General features: G+C 32.6%; 1 long non-coding RNA gene across 1 annotated transcript; it reads left to right on the plus strand.

Moving 5' to 3' along the window:
- The first annotated feature begins 13,116 nt into the window (after window positions 1-13,116).
- Window positions 13,117-14,515, plus strand: LOC134839629 (uncharacterized). The gene is made up of 2 exons (XR_010162394.1): window positions 13,117-13,473; window positions 14,006-14,515. It is a non-coding gene; the product is annotated as an uncharacterized LOC134839629 (long non-coding RNA).
- Window positions 14,516-15,881: the final 1,366 nt, after the last annotated feature.

Here is a 15,881-nt window from a genome sequence, read left to right on the forward strand (position 1 = left end):
AATTATTCTAAGTATCGCCATTTGAAGAAGAAAAAAGGTTAAAGTTCAAAATTCCCTTTCTTTTCTGCAGTTTTTTTTCTTCCAGGGGTGTTATCACGCTGAAAATGGCTCATTCAGACTATCTGTATAGCTTGTTTAGGTTCCAGTTTCTCAAGTTGGCTCAAAGGTGCCTTAAGTGGAGGCGAAAACGAAAAATAGCCAAAATGAAAACTTCATAAAATCTACAATTTTCAACATTTTTTGGTAATTTAAAATGCTAGACCCACTAAGTTGGGTACGCTGAATTGTAATATGCAATTAATTTTCACTTTTTTTCAATTTTGAAAATTACAAATTTTTCGATTTTTAAAAAAAAACATAATTTTTAAATTTTTCTCTTTTTTAAAACATTTTACATCATATTGATGTTTTTTCTGCCAAATTGTTATTAACGGCTAGAACATGAATCTTCATTTTTTAATCACAGTGGGTGGTGCGAGGAAAACTAAAAAAAAACTGATTCATTTCTCCCGATTTACAAAAGAAAAAAAGAAAAAGACTGTTTTTAAATTCATTTGAAATCTTGCAATTTTTCTCATCATTATCCCTTACTACTTTTCACCAACCGCATTTGTAACCGCCTAACATCAGTTGTTCTTGGAAGCATTGATTATTAAAATCAGTTTTTCTAAAAATTTATACAGCTTCTAATGAGGAAGTGAAAACAAGCATTAGTGAAAAAAAAATTGTGAAAAACTAAAAACAACTATCCGTTATCCTGGATCGAGGTAGGATGCTCACTCGGTCCCTCTGGGACCTGTAGAGAGAGCAGCCGTAACTGTAAACCCTACGCTTAAAATCTGAAATCAGCCTGATCGGAATTATGACATTAGCGGAGATCAAATAAGTTTTTGATAATGCGTTTTTATTTTGAACAATTTTTTTCTTTCCATTTCCTTCATTTTCCATTTTATTTTTGCCGAAATCAGTCTCTCTGCATGCCCGGTATTAGCAAAAACTTGATTATTTCACACTTTGAAAACTTTGCGTTTTTTGGTGGTAGTTTAAGTTAAAATTCATCAGAATTTTTCTTTAAAAAATTTTCACCTGGCAAAATTAATTATGCATTGGCATTTTCGCCCGAAGGGCGCATTGCGAATGGGAATGCGTACAAGTCCACGTTTTGCTTGAGCACATGATTTCGATGCATGACCACGCTCTCTTTTGGTTTCAGAAAATACCAAAAAACAAAAAAAAGTCACGTGACCTTGAGGGTGCTAGATGTAAAAACTGACCGAACTTGATTTTCTCAATCTTATAGTGGGTTGCTGCCAGGGTACATTCAGGGGTTGCAAATCTGGAGTCAAGTATGACTGCTCAAATCTTTATGGTTTTCGAGATATGGCGTTTTTTATGATTTTTTTCTTTTTTTTCAAAAAAACTTAGATATATAAAATCAGCCATTCCAGTCGGTTCTTATCAAATCGAAATTAAAGTCATAATTTGCACATGTGGCGCAGAGGTAACGCACATGCATGCACGACAAAGAACCATGGTTTGAACCATCGTGATTTATTTTTCGAATTTTTTTTCTGCTTATTTGCCACAGCAAACAGTTTGCCTATGGTTTAAAAGTTTTGCTTTAATATTGAAAATCCTGACAATGTTTTCCGCTTATGTGCAACTTATTGCATTCCCGAAAAATTTTGCTGAAATGTTTTATTGTGGTTTCGCATTATTTTTTAATTCAGAGCCATGCAAAAAATAGCTTTAAAATTTTTTCAAACTATCGTAATATATATGCCAACACTACTGCGGAAAAGTTTTCCGATATTCCTCCTCATTCACAAATATTTGTTCACCTGGTTTAATTTTGTTAAGTGAGCTTCTATGAAGTACAAGGAAAGAAATTGGCTAGGTCTTGCCTTTTTTGTAATACTTAAATCTATATATCTATCTATCTATCTATTATTTAATTGGCGTTTCACGTGACACATGTTTAAGAAGTCCCTATGTTGACGTGTTTAAGGAGTACCTATTTTTGTATGCTTAAGTTTTTTCAACGTATTGTTTTTTGCATATTTAACGAAAATTTTTTTGCACGTTCAAGCTATACCGTAGGTTAAAATGTTTAAGAAATTTCATTTGGCTCATGTTTAAGTCTGTTGGTCTGTTAAAAAGCCGAAAAATTGCAAGATTTGAAAATTTTATATATACATACGTTCTATACATTTCTATATAGTGTGGTGCTGTTAAGTAACTTTAGGGGTTGCAAATCTGGCGTTCAAGTATGACAGCTCAAATCCTTATATTTTTCGAGATATGGCGTTTTTATGTTTGTTTTAGTTTTTTTTAAAAAACTTATATATTAAAAAACTAACCGAACTTCATTTTTTCAACCCTATAGTGAGGTGCTGTCAGGGTCCATTCAGGAGTTGCAAATCTGGCGTCCAAGTATGACTGCTAAAATCTTTTTAGTTTTCGAGAAATTGCGTTTTTTGTGATTTTTTCTTTTTTCAAAAAAGTTAGATATAAAAAAAATTAAGCGAACATCAATTTCTCAACCCTATAGTGGGGTCCTCTCATAGTACATTCAGAGGTTGCAAATCTGGAGTCCAACAATGACTGCTCAAATCTTTTTGTTTTTCGAGATATGGCGTTTTTTATGATTTTTTCGTGTTTTTTTTTTCACAAAAAAATTTAGATTTAAAAAAATCAGATACAAATTAACCGAGCTTGAATTTCTCAACCCTATAGTGGGTTGCTGTCAGGGTATATTCAGGAGATGCAAATCTGGCGTTCAAGTGTGACTGCTCAAATTCTTTTGGTTTTCGAGAAATTGCGTTTTTTGTGATTTTTTTAATTTTTTTTTCAAAAATCTTAGATATAAAAAAAATTAAGCGAACATCAATTTCTCAACCCTATAGTGGGTTGTTGCCAGGATACATTCAGGCGTTCCAAATCTGGAATCCAAGTATGACTGCTCAAATCTTTTTGGTTTTCGAGATATGTCGTTTTTTATGATTTTTTTCTTTCTTTTTTCAAAAAAACTTAGATATATAAAAACGAACCGAGCTTGAGATTCTCAACCCTATAGTGGGTTGCTATCAGGGTGGATACATTCAGGGGTTGCAAATCTGGCGTCCAATTATGACTGCTCAAATCCTTTTGCTTTTCGAGATATGGCGTTTTTTATATTTTTTCATAATTTAAAGAAAAAAAAATTTAGATATAAAGGAACTTGGATACAAAAAACTAGAACTTCAATTTCTCAACCCTATAGTGGGGTGCTGTCAGGGTACATTCAGTACTTGCAAATCTGGCGTTCAATTGTGACTGCTCAAATTTTTTTGGTTCTCGAGAAATTGCGTTTTTTTGTGATTTCTTAGTTTTTTTTTCCAAAAAACTTAGATATTAAAAAACTAACCGAACTTGATTTTCCCAACCCTATAGAAGGGTGCTATCAGTATACATTCAGGGTCTGCAAATCTGGCGTCCAAGTATCACTGCTCAAATCCATTTGGTTTTTGAGAAATTGCGTTTTTTTTGATTTTTTCATTTGTTTTTTCAAAAAAATTTAGATGTAAAAAAAATTAACTGAATTTCAATTTCTCAACCCCATAGTGGGGTGTTTTCAGGGTACCTTTGGGGGTTCAAATCTGGAGTCCAAGTATGACTGCTCAATTTCTTTTTGGTTTTCGAGAAATGGCGTTTTTTATGATTTTTTTCATGTTTTTTTTTTTCAAAAAAACAGATATTAAAAAACTAAACGAACTTGAATTTCTCAACCTTGTAGTGGGTTGCTGTCAGGGTACAGTCAGGGGTTGCAAATCTGGAGTCCAAGTATGACTGCTCAAATTCTTTTGGCTTTCGAGAAATGGCGTTTTTTATGATTTTTTCATGTTTGTTTTTTCAAAAAAATTAAGATATAAAAACTGACCAAACTTGATTTTCTCAATCTTATAGTGGGTTGCTGCTAGGGTAAGTTCAGGTATTGCAAATCTGGAGTCCAAGTATGACTGCTCAAATCTTTTTGGTTATCGAGATATGGCGTTTTTTATGATTTTTAAATGTTTTTTTTTTTTCAAAAAAGTTAAGATATAAAAAGTGACCGAACTTGATTTTATCAACCTTATAGTGGGTTGCTGCCAGGGTACATTCAGGCGTTTTAAATCTGGAGTCCAAGTATGACTGCTCAAATCTTTTTGGTTTTCGAGATATGGCGTTTTTTATGATTTTTTTCTTTTTTTTTTTCAAAAAAACTTAGATATATAAAAACTAACCGAGCTTGAGAATCTCAACCCTATAGTGGGTTGCTCTCAGGGTGGATACATTCAGGGTTTGCAAATCTGGAGTCCAAGTATGACTGCTCAAATTTTTTTGTTTTTCGAGATATGGCGTTTTTTATGATTTTTTTAAGTTTTTTTTCAAAAAAGTTAAGATATAAAAACTGACCGAACTTTTTTTTCTCAACCTTATAGTGGGTTGCTGCCAGGGTACATGCAGGCGTTGCAAATCTGGAGTCCAAGTATGACTGCTCAAATCTTTATGGTTTTCGAGATATGGCGTTTTTTATGATTTTTTTCTTTTTTTTCAAAAAAACTTAGATATATAAAATCAGCCATTCCAGTCGGTTCTTATCAAATCGAAATTAAAGTCATAATTTGCACATGTGGCGCAGAGGTAACGCACATGCATGCACGACAAAGAACCATGGTTTGAACCATCGTGATTTATTTTTCGAATTTTTTTTCTGCTTATTTGCCACAGCAAACAGTTTGCCTATGGTTTAAAAGTTTTGCTTTAATATTGAAAATCCTGACAATGTTTTCCGCTTATGTGCAACTTATTGCATTCCCGAAAAATTTTGCTGAAATGTTTTATTGTGGTTTCGCATTATTTTTTAATTCAGAGCCATGCAAAAAATAGCTTTAAAATTTTTTCAAACTATCGTAATATATATGCCAACACTACTGCGGAAAAGTTTTCCGATATTCCTCCTCATTCACAAATATTTGTTCACCTGGTTTGATTTTGTTAAGTGAGCTTCTATGAAGTACAAGGAAAGAAATTGGCTAGGTCTTGCCTTTTTTGTAATACTTAAATCTATATATCTATCTATCTATCTATTATTTAATTGGCGTTTCACGTGACACATGTTCAAGAAGTCCCTATGTTGACGTGTTTAAGGAGTACCTATTTTTGTATGCTTAAGTTTTTTCAACGTATTGTTTTTTGCATATTTAACGAAAATTTTTTTGCACGTTCAAGCTATACCGTAGGTTAAAATGTTTAAGAAATTTCATTTGGCTCATGTTTAAGTCTGTTGGTCTGTTAAAAAGCCGAAAAATTGCAAGATTTGAAAATTTTATATATACATACGTTCTATACATTTCTATATAGTGTGGTGCTGTTAAGTAACTTTAGGGGTTGCAAATCTGGCGTTCAAGTATGTCAGCTCAAATCCTTATATTTTTCGAGATATGGCGTTTTTATGTTTGTTTTAGTTTTTTTTTAAAAACTTATATATTAAAAAACTAACCGAACTTCATTTTTTCAACCCTATAGTGAGGTGCTGTCAGGGTCCATTCAGGAGTTGCAAATCTGGCGTCCAAGTATGACTGCTAAAATCTTTTTAGTTTTCGAGAAATTGCGTTTTTTGTGATTTTTTCTTTTTTCAAAAAAGTTAGATATAAAAAAAATTAAGCGAACATCAATTTCTCAACCCTATAGTGGAGTCCTCTCATAGTACATTCAGAGGTTGCAAATCTGGAGTCCAACTATGACTGCTCAAATCTTTTTGTTTTTCGAGATATGGCGTTTTTTATGATTTTTTCGTGTTTTTTTTTTCACAAAAAAATTTAGATTTAAAAAAATTAGATACAAATTAACCGAGCTTGAATTTTTCAACCCTATAGTGGGTTGCTGTCAGGGTATATTCAGGAGATGCAAATCTGGCGTTCAAGTGTGACTGCTCAAATTCTTTTGGTTTTCGAGAAATTGCGTTTTTTTGTGATTTTTTTAATTTTTTTTTCAAAAATCTTAGATACAAAAAAAATTAAGCGAACATCAATTTCTCAACCCTATAGTGGGTTGTTGCCAGGATACATTCAGGCGTTCCAAATCTGGAATCCAAGTATGACTGCTCAAATCTTTTTGCTTTTCGAGATATGGCGTTTTTTATGATTTTTTTCTTTCTTTTTTCAAAAAAACTTAGATATATAAAAACGAACCGAGCTTGAGATTCTCAACCCTATAGTGGGTTGCTATCAGGGTGGATACATTCAGGGGTTGCAAATCTGGCGTCCAATTATGACTGCTCAAATCCTTTTGCTTTTCGAGATATGGCGTTTTTTATATTTTTTCATAATTTAAAGAAAAAAAAATTTAGATATAAAGGAACTTGGATAACAAAAAACTAGAACTTCAATTTCTCAACCCTATAGTGGGGTGCTGTCAGGGTACATTCAGTACTTGCAAATCTGGCGTTCAATTGTGACTGCTCAAATTTTTTTGGTTCTCGAGAAATTGCGTTTTTTTGTGATTTCTTAGTTTTTTTTTCCAAAAAACTTAGATATTAAAAAACTAACCGAACTTGATTTTCCCAACCCTATAGAAGGGTGCTATCAGTATACATTCAGGGTCTGCAAATCTGGCGTCCAAGTATCACTGCTCAAATCCATTTGGTTTTTGAGAAATTGCGTTTTTTTTGATTTTTTCATTTGTTTTTTCAAAAAAATTTAGATGTAAAAAAAATTAACTGAATTTCAATTTCTCAACCCCATAGTGGGGTGTTTTCAGGGTACCTTTGGGGGTTCAAATCTGGAGTCCAAGTATGACTGCTCAATTTCTTTTTGGTTTTCGAGAAATGGCGTTTTTTATGATTTTTTTCATGTTTTTTTTTTTCAAAAAAAACAGATATTAAAAAACTAAACGAACTTGAATTTCTCAACCTTGTAGTGGGTTGCTGTCAGTGTACAGTCAGGGTTTGCAAATCTGGAGTCCAAGTATGACTGCTCAAATTCTTTTGGCTTTCGAGAAATGGCGTTTTTTATAATTTTTTCATGTTTGTTTTTTCAAAAAAATTAAGATATAAAAACTGACCAAACTTGATTTTCTCAATCTTATAGTGGGTTGCTGCTAGGGTAAGTTCAGGTATTGCAAATCTGGAGTCCAAGTATGACTGCTCAAATCTTTTTGGTTTTCGAGATATGGCGTTTTTTATGATTTTTAAATGTTTTTTTTTTTTTTCAAAAAAGTTAAGATATAAAAAGTGACCGAACTTGATTTTATCAACCTTATAGTGGGTTGCTGCCAGGGTACATTCAGGCGTTTTAAATCTGGAGTCCAAGTATGACTGCTCAAATCTTTTTGGTTTTCGAGATATGGCGTTTTTTATGATTTTTTTCTTTTTTTTTCAAAAAAACTTAGATATATAAAAACTAACCGAGCTTGAGATTCTCAACCCTATAGTGGGTTGCTCTCAGGGTGGATACATTCAGGGTTTGCAAATCTGGAGTCCAAGTATGACTGCTCAAATCCTTTTGGTTTTCGAGATATGGCGTTTTTTATATTTTTCTCATAATTTTAAGAAAAAAAATTTAGATGTAAAAAAAACTTGGATGCAAAAAACTGGAACTTCATTTTCTCAATTTGTTTTTTCATTTGTTTTTTCAAAAAAATTAGACGTAAAGAAATTAACCGAACTTCAATTTCTAAACCCTATAGTGGGGTGCTTTCAGGGTACCTTCAGGGGTTGCAAATATGGAGTCCAAGTATGACTGCTCAAATTTTTTTTGGTTTTCGAGAAATGGCGTTTTTTATGATTTTTTCAAGTTTTTTTTTCAAAATAACAGATATTAAAAAACTAGCTAAAAAAACACTCCGAACTTCATTTTCTCATACTTATAGTGAGTTGCTGTCAGGGTACATTAAGGCGTGGAAAATCTGGAGTCCAAGAATGACTGCTCAAATCCTTTTGGTTTTCGAGATATGGCGTTTTTTATGATTTTTTCACGTTTTTTTTTTTCAAAAAAATTAAGATAAAAAAACTGACCGAACTTGATTTTCTCAACCTTATAGTGGGTTGTTGCCAGAATACATTCAGGCGTTCCAAATCTGGAATCCAAGTATGACTGCTCAAATCTTTTTGGTTTTCGAGATATGTCGTTTTTTTATGATTTTTTTCTTTCTTTTTTCAAAAAAACTTAGATATATAAAAACGAACCGAGCTTGAGATTCTCAACCCTATAGTGGGTTGCTATCAGGGTGGATACATTCAGGGGTTGCAAATCTGGCGTCCAAGTATGACTGCTCAATTTCTTTTGGTTTTCGAGATATGGCGTTTTTCATGATTTTTCTTTTTTTCCAAAAAAAATTAGATATAAAAAACTAACCGAACTTGAATTTCTCAACCCTATAATGGGTTGCTATCCGGGAAAATCCAGGAGTTGCAAATCTTCCGTCCAAGTATGACTGCTCAAATTGTTTTGGTTTTCGAGATATGGCGTTTTTTATGATTTTTTTCATTCTTTTTCATTTTTTTTTTTTCAAAAAAAAACTAGATTAAAAAACTAACCGAACTTGATTTCTCAAAGCTATAGTGGGTTGTCTGTTTTCTGAAGACTTGGTTTTGTAGCACCGGAGGTGCGATTGCCGCGCTAGTTTCCATAAAAAAAATTAGCAACTTTTTTACGCTAAAATTTGCCATTGGTTGTCAAAATGGATCTCCTTGGTGTTGTAGAAGAGCTCAAAAAATTTTGGCATCAGAAGTGACAACTTTTAAAATACGGTGATGGACATCAGTTGTCTCAAAAATTCTATTATTATTGTCCCATCATTAGTTGTTAGTTTAAATGAGACTCATTTTTTCAACCAAATGACCGCAAACTTTGCATTGTATCTGAGAGCCTGTAATACTGTTGAAAAAAGTGTTGGAGATCAATGCTTTTTATATGAAACGCTGTCGATCATACAAATTATATTTAAGAATGTTACTTTTTTACACATGCAGCGCCGGTGTTGTTTTATGAGTCTAATTTTTTTAAACTTAATTTTTTTAAACGAGTAGTCAAACTTAAGTGGTCTGATAGTAATGTGCATGCCTATCAATGTGCTCATCTAAGAGAGCAGCCTCGCGCTGTCAAATTCAGTTTTAATTGCTCAGGTATTTCAAGTAGTATTTCCGAAGTTGTTTAACTTCGACTTGCTTGCCGCTCTTTTCATGCGTGGAGTCTCTTTTATGTTTCAATTTTTCGATAGAAAATAAATGTTTGATTGAACGCAATGTTTTATTTTTGTCGAGCGCAATGTTGAAGAAAGTTCTCTGAGCTCAAAGTTTAAGAAAACGACAAGAATGTTTTAGAAATCATAATTTTGTCGCTTTTATAGCTAGCCTGAATATCGTAAAATTTTTTGCTAAGCAATCCAAGCTTTGAAAACAACTTCGAAATAATATCAAAAGTTTACTTTCTTTAAAAAAGCATGTATAGGAAAACTTCTGCTTTTTTGCGGCCAAATTTTTATTTGAAATAACTGAAGTATTGATTTCACTTCGCCCTATTAAGTACTTGATTGGTTAGAAAAACTTGAACTTTCTGAAAACTGATTCATTCTCTGGATTATCTTGACCTTTTTTCATGTTTCATCACTTAATTAGCTTTCTTGAATAACCACTTTTTTGCGGCGATGCAACCCCAGCTATGAAAACAACTCGATAAAATTTCAAAATTTTATCACATAAACATCGAAAAACTTAATTTTCTGCCAACCAGTTTTCTCGTTGAAATAACTTGCAAAATATCAAAGCTTTATCTCTTTGATAGCTTGCTTAGAAAAGTTTGAATTGTTTGCGAAACGATTCGTTCGAAGTAATATGATTTTTTTGAACGTTTCAGCTCTTCATTTTTTCTCTTCAAGTTTATTTTTTGCGAAGCAATCCAAGTTATGAAAACAAATTCAAGTTATTTATAAAATTGAATCATTTGCGAAAAAAACGTCGAAAAGTTTGAAATTTTGAAACTTTCAGCACTTCATTTTTTTTTCGAAATTTATTTTTTGTTCGAAGCAATCGTAGTCATTGAAGCAAATTCGGATTTTTTACAAATTTTATTTTCCTTAAAAACTGGCTTGAAAAACTTTCTTTTGTTCGCAAACCGAGTCGTTTCATGAAAAAACTGATTTATTTATGTTGTTTTACTTGAACGTTTCACTAATTTTTTTAAATTTGAAAAAGTAATAAGCTTCATCGATTTGGTTGCTTGCATAGAAAAACTCGGATTTTTTGCAAACTAATTCGTTCTATGGCATAGCTTGAAATTTTCCCAAGAGTTGAATAACTCCAAAAGAAAATCTCAAGTTTTTAGCTATCCGTTTCCGTTCATGAAAAACTTAAGTTTTTTCGAAGCCTCATCTCTTTGATAGCTTATTGAATTATAAAACTTGAATTGTTTGCAAATCAATTTGTTCTATGAAATAACAAGAAAAATTTCACAGTTTCTTTATTTGAATAATTTTCTTGAATAAGTTTAATTTTTTGTTGAATAATCGGAGATTTTGAAACAACTGCAAGATATTTAAAATTTCCATTGCTGGAGTTGCTTACTCGTTAAAATTTCTTTTTTTCTAGAGCCGAATTGCTCCATGAAATAACTTGAATTTTTTCCTTGCTTGTTTATAAAAAGTAGGAACCTTTTGCAAACTGATCTGCTCTTCAAATGTCTTGACATAAATCATAGTTTCATGGCTTAAATAGCGAGCGTGCTTCGGAAAACTTCCCCTGCTGATTTGCTCTATGAAATTTCATCAAAGCTGGTATAGTTTCATGATATAATTGCTTTGCTTTGAACTTTCTTTGATCGAATTTGCTCATTGAAAAAACACTAAATTTTTGAAAGTGAAGTTGCTTGATTGGTTTCTTTTTAGGACTTACCCTTTCGCGAATATTTTAGATCTATGGGAGAACTTGAGTTTTTGAAGTTTCATTGCTTCAATAGCTGGCCTAGAAAACTTTTTTCTTGCTAGACCATTCGCTTTGTAAATTAAATCCAAATACCGAAAACTTCAAACTTACAATGCTTAATAAGTTTGCATGGAGAGACGTAAATTTTTCAAGAACTGATTTGCTATATGTTGTAACCTGGAATATTTCCTTGCTTAAATAGCTTGTTGATAAAATTTTGAATTGTTTGCGAACGGATTCCTTCTGAATTGACATTTATGTTATGCGAGCGCTAGTGCTTCAATTGTTTTCTTAAACTTTGTTTTTCGAAGCAAACCAACCTACTAAAACAAATTCGACATATTTCAAAACTAACTTCTAAAAAACTACTAAGATAACTTTTACCTGCTGCTAGTTTCTTGCGTGAGCGTTGCTTCTCTTCTATGTTTCAATTTTTTTATACAAAAATACACACATTTTGAAGCAATTTCTGTTCATAGTTACAACCATGAAGTACTATGAGAAAATGAATATTGAAAACGCCTATGAAATTATTAAATAAGTAACATTTATTGATTATTAGCGAAAAGCTTATATCTATAAAATAGAAGTGATTTTCTTGTATATCGGTTTTGTTTTTTTTTTTTTCAGGAAAAATTCTTTGGATGCTCTTATAACAACAGAAGTGCCTCATATGTATTATTGCATTTTCGAATGCACTGAGGTATATTAAGTCCAATTCAAATTCATCCGCTAAATTTAGGATAAATTGCCCAAATTGCACTCTCCAATTGCGAAAGCACTCTCCAAAATTGGCGCAAAAAACGTGAAAGACTTCTTATTTCGAACGTTTAGTTAAATTTTTAGATTTTCCATCGTAGATAATTATTTACTCAATGATCCATTTTTTTAAATTGGGTTAGTCTTATCAAAAATTTTTTAATCATAATTCGTTCCTGAAACTAAAAAAGTTTCAACCCGATATACCTTTTCTTCAAAATTCGAAAAAAAATGAATCATGTTCAAAAATTTTCAATCCATTTTTTCGGCCACCTTGTTTTTTTTACGATTTTTTTGCCGATGTTATAGTTTGCTGTTTGATGAAGTAGAGCATTTTAGTCATTTTTATTATCTGACAAAATTATTATTTTTTGATTTTGGAAAAGTTAGGTACATCATTATTATACTCATCGCAAGAATTAAGATTCTTCCATTTAAAGCATTGCTAGCCTGTCGTTTCCAAGTTTTAAAGAACGGAAATGGCTTTCATTTATGCAGGTACTGATGATATTTGAGCGTGCACAAAGTTTTAATTGTTCACGCTCGAATTTGTCTTTTTTCGCGGTTTGATGTTTAATTTTTTTAAATCTTCAGTTCTTTTTTTGTCAAAAAGAGGCCAGCTCAACTAACGAACAGCAAAAGCTTAGAAGGCACGAAAAGCTTAAAAGGCATCGTCGTCTATTTTCAAAATTGACGTTTTTGTTATGAATTTCCAGCGGAATAAAAAACCTAATGATCCAGTCTTCTCTAAATGGAAAAAATTTAAGGTCTATCATAAACTTTTCTTGAAAATCAAAGAGATTTAGTGTGATTTTTTCCTTGAATTTCCTTGATTTTTTTCCTAAAACTTTTTCGTTGAATTTCAGGTTTTTGCATCAAATTGCATCAATTTCAATCAAGTTCCGGTTTCCTTGAGTTCCTTTAAACTTTTCCAACCATCTGTTGGCTAAGCTTAAGACCTATTTACTTTAGCGTTTTTATTTTATATTCTGCTATAACCACGCGATTTAAGCGAGACTAAATAAAGTAGCCCGTTCTTATTGTACTTCAGAAAAACTGGTTTTGGAAGCTTCATTTAGCGCTTTCTTGACAATAAAAAGTTTTTGTACCCGTTCAAACAAATATCTATGGCTCAGTGGAACGCGACATGAAATGATTCACGAACCACGTCTCTTTCTCGAAGAGATATATTAAACTTTGCTGCAGGGAAAGTGTTGAAAATAGGGGGTAAATGACACAGGGTGACTTTGGTACCATAGGTTGGAGTAGGGCGTTTTTTTTTTGATCGAAATGTTATAAAATAATTTTCCATCGTTTCGTTAAATTGTTATGAAAAACCTATGAAAAATAATATAGCAATAGGTCTGTGGTTACTCTCGTCTCAATACCCGTGTCCTCATTTAAAATGTTTCAGATTATTTTGTGCTCTTACATTCCTTGTGGTGGAACGTAGTCAGTCTCTGTCATCTTTTTACAAGCAAAAAAAATTGTCTTTTGACTAATCCAATCAAAACCTGAAAATGGATGCGCCGTTAAATTTACCCGAATGCTCTATTTGTTTTGATTTTTTGGACGATCCAAGACAGTTGCCTTGTGGACACTGTTATTGTGGCCCACATAAACCTTGTTTGGAAATCTTGAAAAATGAAAGCCTGTACAGATGTGCAATTTGTAAAATTGATCATCAAATTATTATCGAAGACCTGAAGCCAATGTATGGACTTAGAGATTTTCTAAAGGAGCAGCAAGATGTAACAGAAGGCGCTTTAAAGAAGGTACCTGTAACCTTATTTTGCTCCGAGCATCCTAAATTTCCAGTGAAATTTTGGTGTAAGAATTGTGAATGTACAATGTGCATAGAATGTTCAGATGATGATCTTCATTCAGATCACGATTTCATTTCGTTCTCAAAAAACATACAGTCAATTGTTAATTCCGCTTGCTGTAAAAATATTAAAACGCTAGTACAGAAAACAGAGGAACTCGAAACGCAAATCAGGAAGTTAGTCGATGAGAAAGCAAAGATTTATGAGCAACAGTGCAAACTGGTAAGTATAAGGGATCAACCTGCATTTAGCGATGTCAAATTGCTACGCTGGTTGTTCGATACAAAATTTGAACGGGAAAATGATGGTAATAATCTTATTGATGACGACGGTGGCGCTTTTGGATCTCAAACAGAGCAGCCAGCTTTGGAGTCGTTTCCTAGCTCCTCTTTTGGTGCATCATCAGAAGCTGTTCGTCCGAAAGTGAATGATCATGATCCAAGTACAAGATATGATAATAATACAGATTATAAATATTTAGATCCTGATTATGACTATAATGACAACAACAAACCAGCACCGGTTAGAATGGACATGTTCAGACAGGAGGACGAGGCATTGCGATCTGCGCTCGATTTTTCGGTGGAATACCATTATCTCTCTTCCCAGGATATTTCTATTAATCCCGTGAGGATCGATTTTCCGTACCACCCAAATCAAAACGAAAGTCATAAAATCTCATCTGATTATCTTATAAACAAGTTTTGCTTATTCCAAATGCGAATTCAGAAACAAAATGATAAACTTAAGGTATATCTTGACATCCGAGGAGCAGAAAGCGGTGTAAAATACACCGTTTTGTTCAAACGTGCGGTTGGACCCGACTACTGGATTTGGAGAGACCAGTTACTTGAAGATAGCATCAACCAAGAACCAATAGCTAAAGTTACAAAACTTAACTGGCCGGAACTGCCCGTAATGATGCCACCAAATACTGACTACAAAATATCTGCTTCAATTCATTTCATGCCAATAAATTTTACTTAGCAAACTATTTTTATAGCTTGATTAATAACTAGCAAGTTCTTTGCATCTGAAACTATTAGTTCAAAAAATCAATTTGTTCAAACCATCAATTGTTTATTTCAATTAGTAAGTTTGAAATCAAAGTCATAATTTAGGAGTTTCTAAGCGAATGAAAACGGCAAAACAACTTTCAATCTTAATGTATCATTCTTTTTTGGTAAAGTCTGCATCGTTTTTCAAATTGACTCACTGAAGCGAAAAGCGGTGAGTTAAATTACTCACTTAATCTTTCGAACAGCTTTTAATTTGCGGTAAGACGCTCATCAATTAAGATTTGTTACTTTGCTGCCATTCTAGATAAGGCTTGTCAGAAAATCAGGTGCCTGCTCTGAAATGAGAACAATCTAATTGGACTTGAAAAAGAAAACGCCTCTTGTAAAAAAATTTCAGCAAAATAATGTATGAAGGCAATGATCAAATAGTTTATTGAAACTTGCGCTCGTTCCCTTGAAATCGGCACCTGTCAAATGATGTGAATTTGTTAGAATAACTTCACTCTTCACATAGCTAGCTTTTCGTTTTCAAGTGTGATAAAACGAAGTTTTTCACTTGCACTAATTTTCATTTAGTTGATTGACTTCTATGTTAAAAGGATAGCAAGCTCCACTATCCAACGGCTAAAGTGTAAGGGTCATGAAAAGCGTGATTCTAGTTTCAAAATGGTTTTTGGTTTTTCAAATTTCTAGCGGAAAAAATTTTTTCATTGATCCGGTTTTCTGTAGATAGGATCACTTTAAAAAAGTCAATCATAAACAGATCTTAAAATTCAAAGAGCTTTAGCGTGATATAATTTTTTATTTAAACTTGTGAGCGAAGTGCATTGCTACGAACCTTCTTTTTTCCAGCCCAAGTCGCAAGTAAAAGTGCTAATTTTAGTGGCACTTTGAATCGGTAGGCTGCTGTCGCAGTATAATGGCATGTGTGCTTTGACATTTGATTAACAAAAGTTAACATATTTGATGCATTTTCAACTGATCTATTGAGCCTATGAAAGTTATTTGTTTCAATTAGCAGTGCAATGATAAAATTATATGTTATCCAAATACAAGATATGAGAATAATCCAGATAATAATTATTTAGATCCTGTTTTTTATCCTGATTATGGTTATGATGGCAACAACGAACCAGCACCAGTTAAAATGTACATGTTTTGAAAGGAGGGCGAGGCATTGCGATCTGCGCTCGATATTTTGTTGAATAACCATTCTCTCTTCCCAACATATATTTATTAATCCCGTGAGGATAGATTTTCCGTACCACCCAAATCAAAATAATTCCAAATGCGAATTCAGAAACAAAATAATAAACTAAAGGTATATCTTGATATCCG

Source organism: Symsagittifera roscoffensis, chromosome 2 (assembly GCF_963678635.1).
Source record: "Symsagittifera roscoffensis chromosome 2, txSymRosc1.1, whole genome shotgun sequence".
Taxonomy (NCBI): domain Eukaryota; kingdom Metazoa; phylum Xenacoelomorpha; order Acoela; family Convolutidae; genus Symsagittifera; species Symsagittifera roscoffensis.